At 43.0% G+C, this 16,423-nt stretch overlaps 1 protein-coding gene across 2 annotated transcripts in view; it reads left to right on the forward strand.

The window, feature by feature from the left end:
- LOC126248010 (dynamin-binding protein-like) overlaps positions 1-16,423 on the forward strand; it is a 222,855-nt gene that overhangs the window by 163,666 nt on the left and 42,766 nt on the right. The gene's annotated exons all lie outside the window — the stretch shown is intronic.

The following is a 16,423-nucleotide window of genomic DNA, read 5'->3' on the forward strand; positions in this document are numbered from 1 at the left end:
CCACAAGATCTGTGAAATGGTATTGGAATTTACGTACCGTATTTACTCGAATCCAAGCCGCACTTTTTTTCCTGTTTTTGTAATGCAAAAAATCACCTGCGGCTTAGAATCGAGTGCAAAGTAAGCGGAAGTTCTGAAAAATGTTGGTAGGTGCTGCCACAACTAACTTCTGCCGTCGAATATATGTAGCGCTACACAGGCATGCTTTGCAGGCACAAAGATAAATACTGGCACCAAAACCTCTGCGGTAAATAAATTAAAAAAAAAAAGGGGGGGGGGGTGGAAGACGAGCTTTTTTCCCTCCGCCCCGAGTTTTGATCACTGCATTTTCATACATTATCCATCGAAGTAAATACAAATTCCGTATTATTCATCTTCGAATGTTGCAGCCTTTCAATGTACTACGAAAATCCGACTGGCAAGACTGTTAGGGATATTTGTCAATATGGCCAACTCTACGTTCTGAATTTTTTCCTACCTGTGAGAAGAGATGGTTGCTAATAGGAACTTTTATGAATTGTGAATCACATGCAGTATTCTCTTCACCATAAGAATAATACGAATATAAACATTTTGCCACGTATTCTTTTGCGTTTGCTGATATCTCGTTTAAATTCTGTCTGCCTAATAAACTACGAAACTAGAGTGAGACAACAGCAAACACGGAAGAATATACATATCATGTCATGTTTATATTCGTATTATTCTTATGCGTAATAGTGATACAGTCATAAATGAAGCACGGCAATTGACTAGATTTTTAAATCTAAGATGACTCTAATTTCTGTGCAGAATGTAATGTACTAAAGAGGCGTCTGCAAAGATCTTCAAACGGAGAAAAATTTTCGTGAAACTCTCATTCAGAATATCTTATATCATACGCAGTCTATTATTTGGTTCTTGTTGATCATTATCAAAGAAAGCAGCAGTGTAAGTAACAACAAATAGCAGTCTCCTGCCATTGTTTCACTTATGAGACAATTCCTCTTTTTTAATTGCGGTAGCACGCACAAAAGCAAGCGATGCCGCGAGTGGCGACAGGCCATAAACACTCATCATCAGAATGCGACAAACAATGCACGACACAGTACAGTAATGAATCTTCAGCTAAGAATGATGTAAATACCTATAACAAAGAGAATGGCACTTATCAGATCAAAGAAAAATAAGCAATCAATTCAAACCAGACGAAGCACGTGAAAAGGGAAGGGTACCCATATAAATACGGACGGACACATAGCAATGGCTACCTGGTAAAGCTTAACTGCTAAGCTTACGTCTCGAACCAAACTACTATAGCTGTATCGTCATTCATTCGGCCTAAATTGTGTCTCATATTACAATGGACCAACTTTGTTTCGATTTGGAGGTGCGGCCTAAAACTTTTCTCTCCCCTTGAATTTCAAGTCTCAAATTTCAGGTGCGGCTTAGATTCAAGTGCGGCTTAGATTCAAGTAAATACGGTAATTGAAAAGAGGAACATTAAAGTTTTGGTATTGAATGTCATTGATACAGTGTACTCATATTTGTGAAAGAATAACAAGAAAGATAGCAGTTATTTCTAGCTGAGTAGGAGCAGATGGAGAGCAAAAATATTTTCCACCGAAAACAAGTTTTGTGGATATCGTGACTTGCCAAAATTAAGTTACTGTTCAACTGAATATGCCAAAATCTACCATTCATGCAGTTGTACAAAATGTGTGGTTCTATGGGGGTACAAAGAACAACTGTTTCGTGTGGAGGGGAAAAGAGGCATGGAGGTGGGGGGGGGGGGGATGTGTGGTGTGGCCCTTACGCTATTTTATGTTTGTGGCAATAGAATCGTTCCACAGTCTGCTTCAAATGCCAGTTCCCTAAATTTTCTCAGTACTGTTCCTGGAAAAGAACGTCACTTTCCTCCCAGGCATTCCCATTTGAGTTCCCAAAGCATCACCATAATAATTGCATGTTGTTTGAACCTACCTGTAACAAATCAAGCAGCCTGCTTCTGAAATGCTTCAGTGTCTTCCTTTAATCCACCTGGTACGGATCCCAAACACTAGAGCAGTACTCGAGAATAGGTCACACTAGTGTCCTGTATGTGGTCTCCTTTACAGGTGAACCAGTTTCCCAAAAGTCTGCCAATAGATTGAAGTTGGCCATTCACCATCTTGACTACAGTCCTCACGTGCTCATTCCATTTCATATTGCTTTGCAGTGTTATGTCCAGATACTTAAATGAGGTGATCGTGTCAAGTAGGACACTACTAATGCTGTATATGGACATTACAGGTTTGTTGTTCCTTGTCATCCACATTAACTTACATTTTTTTAACATTTAGAGCTAGATGTCATTCCTCACACCAACTAGAAATTTGTATCCTCGTACAGTCACTCGACTTTGACACCTTCCTGTACACCGTAGCATCGTCAGCAAATAACCACAGATTGCTACCTCTCTGCTGCCTGATCATTTATGTATATAGAAAATGACAGCTGTCCTATCACACTTCCCTGGGGCACTCCTGATGATACCCTTGCCGAACTCTCACTATCGAGGACAGCGTACTGGATTCTATTACTTAAGAAGTCTTCGAGCCGCTGACATAGCCTGGAACCTATACCGTGTGCTCGGATCTTAATTAACAGTGTGCAGTATGGCACCGTGTCAAATGCTTTTTGGAAATCTAGAAATATGGAACCTGCCTGTCACCCTTCGTCCATAGTTCACAGTATATCAAGGGAGGAAAGGCAAGCAGAGTTTCAGATGAGCAATGCTTTTTAAAACTGTGCCGATTCGTGGACTTCAGCTTGTTGGCCGCGAGGAAGTTTATTTTATTCGAAGTCAGAATATCTTTGAGAACTCTGGAGCAAATCGATATATTGGTCTGTAAATTTGCAAGTCCGTTCTTTAACCCTTCTCAGATACAGAATTCACTTGTGTTTTTTCCAGTCACTTGGGATTTGGTGCTGGGTGAGAGATTTGTGATGTGTGCAAGCTAAGTAAGGGGCCAGTGCTGTAGAGTTCTCTTTGTAAAACTGAATTGGGATTCCATCCAAATGTGCAGACTTACATGTTTTAATTTCTTTCAGTTGTTTCTCTGTGCCAGGGATGCTTGTTACTATGTCATCCTTATGGGACTCTGTGCGATGGTCCAATGACAGTACGATTGTTTGATTCTCCTCCGTGACCCATTTCTTAAACACAAAATTTAAAACCTCAGCTTTTGTTTTCTATCTTAATGCCACACCAGACTGGTCAAAGAGTGACTGGGTGAAGGCCTTAGACCCACTTAGCAATTTTACGTAGGACCAGAATTTTCTTGGGATCTTGGCCAGACCTTTTGCTAAGGTACAGCGATGCTAGTTGTTGTGATGGAAGATGTATATTTTCTGAACGTATTTCAAACCATGAGTTTGTTCTCAACCATTGACTTTTCTGTCTGTTTGCCTATTCTCATATATTGCTGGTGGAAAGTGGCTATGATGCAATATCTGGATGCACTTTCCTGATAGAAGAGACATGAAAAGAAAACCAGCTTAATGGATGATAAGCAAAGAGACATTTTAGAGCCAGAAACCTTGATTTGAATATTGAGACAGCATCTGGGACTTGGTAAATCAAATTACAAGCATAATTCGTTGTGCTGCTAAAGAATTTGGAATATCTTAAGTTGATGCTTGCTCCCTTGTGTAAAGCTAAATGGGTCTATGCAATCAGGGACAGTGGGAGAGCATGGCAAATGTGCAAGTCCAGACCATTGGAGGAGAATATAGAAGTCTTTTGGATTGTGATGGCAAAAGGAGGGTGTGGCATGCATTTTTGAATTCTGTCAATTATTCCACATCAACCACAAAAATTCTGAGTCAATCAGAGAGATCTCAGGTAAGAACAAATGAGCACTTATCCATGTTATAATGAAAAACGGGACCTTTTTTTTTTTTTTTCATTCCTCCACTTGACGAAGGACAAACAGTGACCGTAATTTTAATAAAATTGTGGTGTCACCGCCAGACACCACACTTGCTAGGTGGTAGCTTAAATCGGCTGCGGTCCATTAGTACATGTCGGACCCGCGTGTCGCCACTGTCAGGATCGCAGACCAAGCGCCACCACAATGCAGGTCTCAAGAGACGTACGAGCACTCGCCCCAGTTGTACGGACGACATTGCTAGCGACTACACGTACGAAGCCTTTCTCTCATTTGCCGAGAGACAGTTAGAATAGCCTTCAGCTAAGTCCATGGCTACGACCTAGCAAGGCGCCATTAACTATATCTGGAGAGAGTCTCACTTGTATTATCAAGAGCAATGTACAACAAGAAATTAAAGTTAAGTATACGAGAAGCTCCGTTCTTTTCTTTATAGCTTTCATCACGTATCCTGTTTCAGACTAAACGCAAGACGGCTTGAGTTGACGCATGCCCTTTCGGCTACTTCTCAGTGTGGCGTAGCTAGCTTGTTACGCCACAACAAAAATAATATCGAATGGCAGCTACAACCATATGTGTGTAGGTTGGAAAGAGGTTTTACAAATGAGACTGTTGGATTTTAGTTGAAACAGTGGAGAAAAAAATATAACTACCACTTTTTCAATGTGAATATTGTACACAATCAAGTCAGATTACAGTGAATACCTGCCAGAATTGTGAATAAGCACCATTTGCAGTGTGGACATGCAGGAAGAGAGTCAGTGAGTTTCTGGAAGGTACCGACAGGGATGTGGGGCCATGCCGACTCCAGTGCTGTGGTCGGCTGCACTAGGTTCCATGGTTGAGTGTCCATGGCACGAATAGCCCAATCGAGATGGTCCACAAATTCTCAATTCTGTTTAAATCCAGGGAGTTTGGTGGCCAGGGAAGTATAGTTAACTCATCATAGTGCTCTTTGAACCACGCACGTACACTTTGAGCTGTGCGACACATTGCATTGTCCTGCTGGCCAATGCCATCATGCCAAGGAAAAACAAACTGCATGTAGGAGTGGACGTGGTCCCCAAGGATAGATGCATACTTGTATTGATCGATTGTGTCATCCAGAATGATGAGATCACCCAGGGAATGCCACAGAAACATTCTCCTCTGGCTTGGGTGCTTCCAACAATTGTTACTGGGTGTTTGTTTTCAGACAATTCATGCCAATGAGCATAAAACAACATTCATCTACAAAAGCCACCTGTCACTATTCAGTGGACATCCAGTTGTGGTATTGGCATGCAAATTCCAGCCTCCGTTGCCAACGAACAGTGGTCAGCATGGGTGCACGAACCAGGCACCTGTTGCAGAGCCCCATACACAGCAACATTTACTGGATGGGAGCAGAGACATTGTTGGTAGCCCCTTGGTTCATCTGGACAGTAAATTGCTCACCCATGTCATCTATGGCCCATGGTGCACCACAGTTGCCTCGCCACCAGTGCAACGGTGCTGAGTAACTGTGATGAAACCAGAACAAGACATAAACCAGTTCTTGCTTATCAAGATGTGCTAGAGTCTTCCTTGGGTGTTGTAGGGTTGGTATGTGGGGAATCAAAAAGCCAGGGGTGATCATAAAACAGTTCTTTATTGATTTATTTAACTTAGTCTTCTGAGAGTGCCTTGTTCTCTGGTATGGTCGAGTGTTCTCTCATTATACACTCCTGGAAATTGAAATAAGAACACCGTGAATTCATTGTCCCAGGAAGGGGAAACTTTATTGACACATTCCTGGGGTCAGATACATCACATGATCACACTGACAGAACCACAGGCACATAGACACAGGCAACAGAGCATGCACAATGTCGGCACTAGTACAGTGTATATCCACCTTTCGCAGCAATGCAGGCTGCTATTCTCCCATGGAGACGATCGTAGAGATGCTGGGTGTAGTCCTGTGGAACGGCTTGCCATGCCATTTCCACCTGGCGCCTCAGTTGGACCAGCGTTCGTGCCGGACGTGCAGACCGCGTGAGACGACGCTTCATCCAGTCCCAAACATGCTCAATGGGGGACAGATCCGGAGATCTTGCTGGCCAGGGTAGTTGACTTACACCTTCTAGAGCACGTTGGGTGGCACGGGATACATGCGGACGTGCATTGTCCTGTTGGAACAGCAAGTTCCCTTGCCGGTCTAGGAATGGTAGAACAATGGGTTCGATGACGGTTTGGATGTACCGTGCACTATTCAGTGTCCCCTCGACGATCACCAGTGGTGTACGGCCAGTGTAGGAGATCGCTCCCCACACCATGATGCCGGGTGTTGGCCCTGTGTGCCTCGGTCGTATGCAGTCCTGATTGTGGCGCTCACCTGCACGGCGCCAAACATGCATACGACCATCATTGGCACCAAGGCAGAAGCGACTCTCATCGCTGAAGACGACACGTCTCCATTCGTCCCTCCATTCACGCCTGTCGCGACACCACTGGAGGCGGGCTGCACGATGTTGGGGCGTGAGCGGAAGACGGCCTAACGGTGTGCGGGACCGTAGCCCAGCTTCATGGAGACGGTTGCGAATGGTCCTCGCCGATACCCCAGGAGCAACAGTGTCCCTAATTTGCTGGGAAGTGGCGGTGCGGTCCCCTACGGCACTGCGTAGGATCCTACAGTCTTGGCGTGCATCCGTGCGTCGCTGCGGTCCGGTCCCAGGTCGACGGGCACGTGCACCTTCCGCCGACCACTGGCGACAACATCGATGTACTGTGGAGACCTCACGCCCCACGTGTTGAGCAATTCGGCGGTACGTCCACCCGGCCTCCCGCATGCCCACTATATGCCCTCGCTCAAAGTCCGTCAACTGCACATACGGTTCACGTCCACGCTGTCGCGGCATGCTACCAGTGTTAAAGACTGCGATGGAGCTCCGTATGCCACGGCAAACTGGCTGACACTGACGGCGGCGGTGCACAAATGCTGCGCAGCTAGCGCCATTCGACGGCCAACACCACGGTTCCTGGTGTGTCCGCTGTGCCGTGCGTGTGATCATTGCTTGTACAGCCCTCTTGCAGTGTCCGGAGCAAGTATGGTGGGTCTGACACACCGGTGTCAATGTGTTCTTTTTCCATTTCCAGGAGTGTATTCTGGTGTTGTATGCGTGGGCAATATGTGCTGCTTGGACAGTGGTGTACTCACTAGGCATCACAAGCACTCCAGGACTGAGTTATCAGCGATGTGTGTAGCACTGCACTCGGCTCAACTGTACCACAGCACGGCAAGGGCAGCCAGCAGCATCTTCTGGCCACAGCCGATCTCAATACTGCCCAGAGTCTTAACTCTGAACAATGTCTGGATAGTGGGAGTGGTTGGCCGGTGCATTCCGGCAATGGCCGACAGCCATGTAGAAGCGGCAGCAGTGTGTTGGGCACCAGGTTCTGGACAGTCGGGCACTGGATCTTATATTGCAGCCCCACGGTACCAGTGACGACAGTGATGTAGTTACAGTGAAAATTCCAAGGCTGTGGCTGACATAGGCTGGGCACAGCTATGTTGCCCAGCCGGTAACACACAGGGGGTTGGCTACATACAGGTTTAAATGGAGCCACTCTACACTGACTATGCAGAAGTGCGGTATTTGTATGTCACTACTGAAAGTTCTGGAACAGCGTTGGCAACAAGCATCCATCTGTTGTCAAGCAGCAGTGTCTCAAACTGCAGAAGTTTCCTGATCACCAAATCATTGACATGCAGAAGTGGCGGAACACAAGCAGTCACACGGCGATAGGTGCCTCTGTCAGCAGAATGTTGACTGCGGCTGTAGGTGCTCCAGATACAGCACTGGCACTGGCTGTGGCTTAGGCTGTTAAAACTCCTCTCTCCTAAAAATATCCACCCTCAGATTTCAGTTGAAAATTTTGTTGTGACATAGACACTAATTTATTTACAGGTATTTATTCTGTATCTTTTTGGCTTCACTCATGCTAACACTAGGTCCTTTACATTATTTACACTTCTTTCCCTTTCAACCACACTAGCCCTTATCTCACTAGTATGTTCTCATTTACTCTCTCTTCTCTTCAAATCACTTTTTTCCTTTGAAAGGGCACGGCCGATTTCCTTCCCAATCCTTCCCTAACCCGAGCTTGCGCTCCGTCTCTAATGACCTCGTTGTCGATGGGACGTTAAACACTAACAACCACCAACCAAATCACTTTTAGCCCTGCTAGCTGCTACAGCATTTCATTTTGTGGGGAAGGAGTGGTGTGCAGGCAGGTACCCTATCGGCTAGTCTTTCCATTTAATATTTACATGCTAAAATGTTCATCTCCTACATCACCCCATTACATGCACCAAATATGTCTAGTAACTACAAGAAAAACTTCAAAGATTGTCATACATCACATTAAGATATGTCCTATGTCAACACAAACGATACCTTTCTCTTTCTGGTGCTGATACAAAAAAAAAAAAAAAAAGGGCAATCCCTTGATCTGTATAACTCGTTTACATTGATGCATATTCATACTATCCTGTTGCCTTATCATTATGATCTAAACAAATAGTGAAAACTATTTGCAAAGGGAAGGACTCATGGGTAACATTTCCATTGTCATGTTATTAATTGTATTGACCAAGAAGGACTCTTTACGATGAACACAATTCACAGATTTCATCATCACAATACACATGTAACACTTACTCGTCATATTCCTCGTGTGTCTTCATAATGAACCTCCTATCTCGACACACAGATATCTCTCATTCCGAGAGAGTACAAGTAGTTCACTGGCCTCCACTTTGAGCTCTCCGATACCACCAGATCTACTTCCTGTGTCACAGTCGCTTTCCAGCTGCCCTACTATCATCTAATTCTTTCTTACCTCTTTACCCAGAGAGACTATTTCCTGGGCTACCCTCCTGACCATAATAAACCTCAGAAAAATATATAAAACTTTCTTGTCATGCTCTCCCATAATAATGAATTTATACAGACACCATTGGCAGATTTACTTCCGTGGTTTATGTGATGTCCTGATGTCTAACAATCATTTTGCATCTATGTGATATCTCAGCATATTGCTGCTTTGTGCTATTCATGTACAATGTAAAGACATGAAATCTGAACCATTTGATTCCAGTGTGGCTATTGGATCATGCTCTAGTTGGTCAGTGCTGATCTACCTCTGGTTATGTCTCTTATCATTAAACATGCTAGGTTCCAAATTCGAATATTCCACATAATTTAAGGCTACCCTAAAATCTCCTCCAACCTGTCACCTAACCTTTAACTATTTACACTTCTCATTCTGCTGTACAAAATTTGTATTTGCAAGAAAAACTTGTGGCTGCTTTGGCCTTTTCCTGAGTCCTCTCAGCACCCATGATTTCCTATTTTTAAGCTAGGTGCACTCACATCAGTGGCTTGTGTAATGACCGTCTGGCAAACACAACAAACCTGTTCATCTGACTTGGTGCATAGGGCTGAATGCCTTTGGAAATTATGTTGTGTTGACATCACTGACATTAGGGATTCGACCCTCAGGCCTTTGTCAAATGTGACTCGAGTTATGCTGTTCGTACTGAATAACACAGAAATGAGATACAGGGCTTCAAGGATACAAAGATAACGGAATATACAGATCCCACGAGTAAAAATAAAAGTCTGTGCCACTACTCTCATATGTTGCCATCCCAGTTGAATCACCACTTGCAGTCTTCTGTCATCAGAACTATGTGTACCTTCTTTGCTGTCATTGATCCATCAGTCTCAAACCATCCTGTCCCTGTCAGCAAAATGTGATGGTGCAGAAGAAGCAAGATTTTCAGGTGGCTGTGGAGAAACAAGAGTGACAAGTAGACCAGTTCTTGTTCGTCAGGATGCACTCGAATCCACCTTGGGTGTTGTAGGGATCGTAGATAGTTTGGGAGACAGTTGTGACATGTGGGGAAGTTTCAGATAAACCAGCAGTGATCATAAAACAATTATTTGTGAATTTATTCAACTTACACAGTCTTTGGAGTGTGCCCTCCTCTTCGGTGCAGTATGGAATTCTCTCATAATATTTCGGAGTTGTAGCAGCAGGCAAGGAAGGCACGGTACATGGACATTCTGCACTGCTCGGGTGGTGGCGTATAACTTGGTGTCGTGGGCACTCTGGAGCTGGGTTGACAGTGGCATCCATAGTACTGCACACGACTGTGGTGCAGCGCAGCATGGGGCGTCCAGCAGCACCTTCTGCCGTTGTGGTAGGTTTCATTGCTGCCCAGAGTCAAACTCTGAACAATTGGCTGGCAGTGGGTGGCTGGGGGACTCCGGAGACGGCGAGAGGCTCTGTAGTGGTTGTGGTAAGGTATCGGGTGCCAAGTCCCGGGCAGTCGAGCACCATGCCCGGCAGTGGCAGAGAGCGACACGGTTACGGCAAAAACTCCAAGGCTGTGGCTGACACAGTTTGGGTGCAGCTACATTGCCCAGCGGGTCACACATATTGGGCTGCCTACGTACAGGTTTAAATGCAGCCACTTGACACTAACTTCACACAAATGTGGTGTTTGTGTGTCACCGTGAAAAGGCCTGGAGTTGGATCGGTGAATGGCATCTGTCTGTTGTCAGGCAGCACTGTATCAAACTGCAGAAGCTTCCTGATGTTCCTGTTCATTGACATGTGAAAGTTGCGGTATGGAAGCAGGCACATGTGGTGGTATGGAAGTAGGCACACGGGGAGGGATGCTTTTGTCTATAGGATGTTGACTGTGGCTTCTGGCAGTCCAGATATGATATTGCTGGTGGCTGTGGCTTAGGCTATTAGAATAAGCATAAATTACAATGCATTACAAACAAACACTACGTAGACAGTATAGTGTACACTTATGGTTCCAAGCTAGCAGACTTAGTTGACTATTCTCTTGTCTTCAGATGCAATGTGCTGATAATCCACCTACGGCTGAAGTAAACATCTTTGGTTTTTTTCCTATCCTAACGTCTCTAAACCAGATGAGATACATCAATGCAGTTACTTTCCTCAGCTGTTAACTCGTAGATTGCTCTGCAGATGATCAGGAGAATGTGTCCAGTAGAGATGCATGTCCAGGACATCCTACTCTGTCTTCAAATACAGAGTGAAGTAATGAAATTATGTTGTATACTGAGGCATATCAGAATCCATATCAAAAACTATAGGAGTAACCAAATAAGTTTTCTGAAGAAAGCACAGTGACATTGTGCAACAATCCCATGGAGTCAGTGATGTAATTGGTGAGAAAGACAGTTACAGTTATATGGGGAAGGGATTGGCTGGATAGGAATGAAAATAAACTCTGAATGATTCAACTGACCATTTGTAGTCATGTGAAACACAATGAGGTTATTTTAGCTTGTCTTTGTCTAGGGAATTGCTCTTTAACCAGTGTTTCCCTACTGCATTATTAACATCTAGCGTGTGACGCACATGGATTACCATAACAGAGCACCATATTTTACCAGAATGTTGTTTGTATGTGGCATTGAGTGGCTTGGCTAGATGCAATCTCTATTGTAGGTGACAATTAAATTAGCGTAATGTAACTTCTAAATGACTGACTAGTTCTTCTCCCTTTTTTATAACAGTAATTGTGCAGCCATATGAATCTGATGAACTGTTTTTAAGTTATTTTTGCATATTTATTTGATAAAAAAATTTCAAATGATTATCACTATGATTTCATCAGTTTCAATGCAATTCTTTGTATAAATTCTAAGTTTGCTTGTGGAATAAGCGGAATGATGATAACCACAGTGTTGGATGCCCTAAAACTGATCAAGTGGCTGTTTTGTGGTTTTCTATCAGATGATCCCCCAATGGAAAAAGGTTGCTGCTATGTTCCAAAAATTACTTGCGTATTATAACCTTTTCCGACATAGCCATGTATCATATATGTGGTAAAAATAAGCAGGCATAGTTGAAGACTTGGGGAGACTGAAAAGTTGCACAACATGATCTTTAAATTTGTATTATTGTGGAGATGGCCACATACTTGAAGGAATTCAGAAATATTTTATTGCAAATTTTGGGCTGGAAATTTTTCTCTCTCCAGCCAAGATTTGTTTTGTGGCGAAGGAACTGCTCTCGTGGCTCACTCTCCATAACCAGCCCATGTTTATGGGCAAGCATAGTTCACACCATTGAGGACTCCTGATGAGAGACTCCTTGCGAACATCACGTACAGCCCTTGGTGATTAGAAAATGTGGGAAAATGGTTACATGGGGTCACGGTAGATGAGAGCAGAATGGTGGGTCCAGAAGAGACTTGCTCTTTGTGACATTTACCCAAACTGACAATACACCTTCTCCCTGCACTCTCCTGTTCCACTCCATAATGTAGACATAATGGCCCCTTCAATCAATTGGAAGTTTCCCCAGGTTGACCTTGTGTAACCTGAACATGAAATGTAGTTGAGATTCTATTTAACAGAGCTCTGTTCTTAATGCAAACACTCCCCTCAGATGTCCTTCCTTTGCTCCTACCCTCACCACCTGTTTGTTGTTTAAAGGAGTCTTTTTAGTACTCATATGGAGGACCTTACACTTTTTACTGTTCAGGGTCAGTTGCCACTTTTTGCACCACACAGATATTTTTCTAACATATTGATCTCCTGATGATGACTTTACTATATGGTATCAGTAAGCAAGCTAAGAGGGCTGTTCACATTGTCGTCCAAATGGTTTATATAGATTAGAAAGAGTGGAGAACCTGTAACACTTCCTTGGGAAATGTCAGACATCATTTCAGTTTTGCTTGATGACTTCCCATTAGTTACTAAGAATTGTGTCCTTTCTGACAGGAAACCATGAATCCAATTACACAACTGAGATGTTACTCCATAGACACACAATTTGATTAGTAACTGGTTGTGAGGAATAGTGTCAAAAGCCTTCTGGAAATCCAGAAATATGGAATCAGCTTGAGATCTCCTGTCTATACCACTCATTACTTTGAGTGAACAAAGTGTCAGTTGCGTTTCACAAGAGTGATATTTTCTGAATCCATTCTGACAGTGTGTCAATGGATCATTTTCTCCAGTGTTTCATAACATTCAAATGCAGTATATGCTCCAAAATCATACTGAAAATTCTTGTCAGTGATATTGGTCTGTAATTCCATGAATTACTTCGATTTACTTCCTTGTGTATTAGTGTGACTGTGCAACTTTCCAGTCCTTAGGTATGGATATTTTGTCAAGTGAGTAATTATATATGATCATTAAATATGGAGTTATTACATCAACATACTCTGAAAGGAATCTAATTGGTATACAGTCTGGACCAGAAGACTTGGCTCTATCAAGTAACAAGTTGCTTTGATTCACCGAAGGTATCTACTTCTAAGTTACTCATGTTGGCTATCTTTGGATTTTCAGTCAGAGTATCACTGTAGAAACTATGAAAAACATCTCACATTAAAGTCCATGCTAAATTTCAAGTTTCTTTAAAACATTGCCAATCTTGGAGGTGGTGTATTTTTTTTTAAATCTGGCACACTTCTTTTGTTGTATTTGCAGTAGTATCCTGACCTGTTTTGTGTATGATGAGGGATGTGTTCCATTTTGGTTTGCCTCTCTGTTGCCCACAATACTATTTCTACGAATTTAAGCTACATTTGGTTTTCACGTACATAGTTAGTTTGGAAGAAATGGTGATTGTCTCTCAGAAAATCATGAAGTGAATTTTTATCTGCTTTTGTAAGTAGATATATTCTGCATTTATTTTTGGTGGCTTTGGGTGTTATGGTATTCAGTCTCGCTACAACCACCTCATGGTATCAATCATGATGCTCTCTGTTTGCTCAGGATGGTTTGTTGTAAGAGGTGTAGTATGTTATCGCAACCAATTCATGATGGTATCCATCACGATGCTCTCTATTTGCTCAGGATGGTTTGTTGTAAGAGGTGTAGTATGTTATCGCAACCATTTACAATTTGTGTGGGCTCCGGAACTAATTTTCAGGGAGTGCATTTAGTACAGTTTCAAATGGTGTTTTCTGCCTGCCACTGACTTTAAAAATGTCAATGGCAGAGTGAAGTTACCTATAACTAGAACTGTGTGAGTCAAGTACCTATTTGAAATGACTCAGTTTTTCCTTCAACCCACAGCAACTATATCATCTGAATGGGAGTGTTGATAAAAGGAGCCAGTTATTAATTTATTCACTTTGTTGAGTATAACCTCTGCCCACATTAACTTGCAGTGTCACTGCAGACACACACTCCATAGATGTTCAGGTTAATGGGAATGATTTTTCTGCTGTAGAAGATATAACATCTGCCTCAATGAAGGTAGTGTTGGTGGTTAGTGGGTTTGATATGGATGGAACCATTAGAAAGCTGGAGTATTGGCCCTGGGTCTAGATAATGAAGATATCATCTATGAATATGAACCAGGCAAGGCGTTTGGGAGGCTAGAAATGTTTCCTGTATATGATCCATAAACAGGTTGGCTTAGGAGGGTGCCATACGGGTGCCCATGACTGTGCCATAGGTTTTTTTATATGTCTTCCCCTCAAAGAAGTAGTATTTGTGTGTGAGGCTGCCATTGGTAAGCAGTATAAGTCATGAGGTTGTGGGTTTGGAGTCAGAACAACATTGGCATGAGGGATGCTGGTGTAAGGGAGGTGTTATCAACAGTGATGCATAGGGATTCAGATGGTAATGGGGTGGGGATGTTCACAATTCGGAAAAGGAACTGATTTGTATTTTTCATATGACAGACTAAGCTGTAGGCAACTGGTTGAAGGTATTGGTCGACAAGAGCTGAGATTCTTTCAGTTGGAGCATGGTAACCAGCCACAATGAAGGATCCAGGAGTGTTGGGTTCATGGATTATGGGAAACATGTAGAAGGTGAATGGTTGATGGTACATTGGTGTGAGGAGGGAGATAGATTCTAGGATAGGCCTAAATATGTGAGTAGTGATTGCAAGTTATGTTGGATTTCTGGGATTGGATCACTATGGTAGAGCTTGTAGGAGGGGGTGAAAACAGTTGGCAGAAGCATTCTGTTAGATAGAACAGTTCATCAAGGCGGTGGTGGACCCTTTGTCTGGAGAGAGGATGATTAAATCAGGGTCTGTCTTGAGGTTGTGAATGGCTGTTCTTTCTTCTGTTTAGACATTTGTGTGCTTGGGAAGGCGCGTGGGCAAGGATGATGAGGCCAATTGGCGGTTAAGGAATTCCTGTGGAAGGCAACCAGTTGGTAGTTAGGTGGGAGGGGGAGGAGGATTCCTGTTGGATATTGGTTTAAACTGGGATGGGCAAGGTTCACTGTTGGGATTAAGTTAACTTGAGTTGGAGGGATTGGTAGGAAAGAAGTGTTCCCTCTGTAAGGCTCCCAAGAGAAAGAGTAGGTCTCTGACAAGCCCATCGTGGTTGACCTTGAATGTGGTGCTGAAGGTGAGACCTTTCAATGGGACTGAAACTTCTATAAAATTGAGTTTTTTGGTGGATGGGCTGACAACAGTGTTTTGGGTTTGTTAAGGTTCTGGGTTTCATGAAAGTTGGGAGGAAGTCTTAGAGGCTATGGCAAACAAAAAAGATCAGCACGGCAGGGTCTGGGTGCTATGGTGGATTGATGAGGGGGTTTGCTGGGGAAAGATAGTGTAAATGGATAGTAGTGTGATGAGGTTGGAGTAGGATATCAATAAGTCAGATAATAATTTATGGAGGTGGTGCCTGGATTGCTCTTATAGATGTTGCAGGCCAGGATTTCAGTTTGTGAGGTGTTGAATGTGTAATACTACTCCATGAATTCTGACGTCATTGCACTTTTCATCATCATCATCAGATTTCTATGACCTGTACCTCTCAACCAGATATGCTGGAAGATAATGTCCTTTGTGATTCCAGTCTCTATTGACAACTATCCTTTTGCAGGGTGTGTCCCTGCACATTACACCAGCATAGTGCACACCTTTTGTGATGAGACATTTCCTGATTGTTTGATTGAGTGAGTGGATCTGTGACATAGTCACTACGCTTGCTGGACTATATCCCATTACATTTCACTCTGTAAGTGATTTGTAAAGAAAGTATCACTGTTCTTTTCTTTTTTATTGCTTATTTGGTGCTGAGTAACAATGTTATTAGTAAGTGCTGTTTTTGAACATGCACTCCAAGCGTCAATCTCATAGAGGTCTAGTGAAACTCTGCAAGCCCCTCTCCTGATCTCTGTGAACACTGGTGTTATAAAAGACTGTGACTTCAGAGATAACAGATCCTATCTTCTTCAATTCATTGTCGAAAATCCTTTAGAAAGCATGGTGGAGGCTTGTAGACCTGCCTTTCTTACAGTGCTTTTGTGATAAAATATACTGGGGATGATCATGTTCCTCTGGTACTCAAACAGTTGTAACACCAAGCGATACTGAGAAATTCTACAAGGACTCTTCGGGGCATCAAGTGAAGTTACAAAATTTCAAAGTTATTGTATTGTAATAATTGTATTTACTAAAGACATAGAAAATAATTAGCTCATTTTGACAGTTAGTTTCATAGCAATTAC

Source organism: Schistocerca nitens, chromosome 3 (assembly GCF_023898315.1).
Source record: "Schistocerca nitens isolate TAMUIC-IGC-003100 chromosome 3, iqSchNite1.1, whole genome shotgun sequence".
Taxonomy (NCBI): domain Eukaryota; kingdom Metazoa; phylum Arthropoda; class Insecta; order Orthoptera; family Acrididae; genus Schistocerca; species Schistocerca nitens.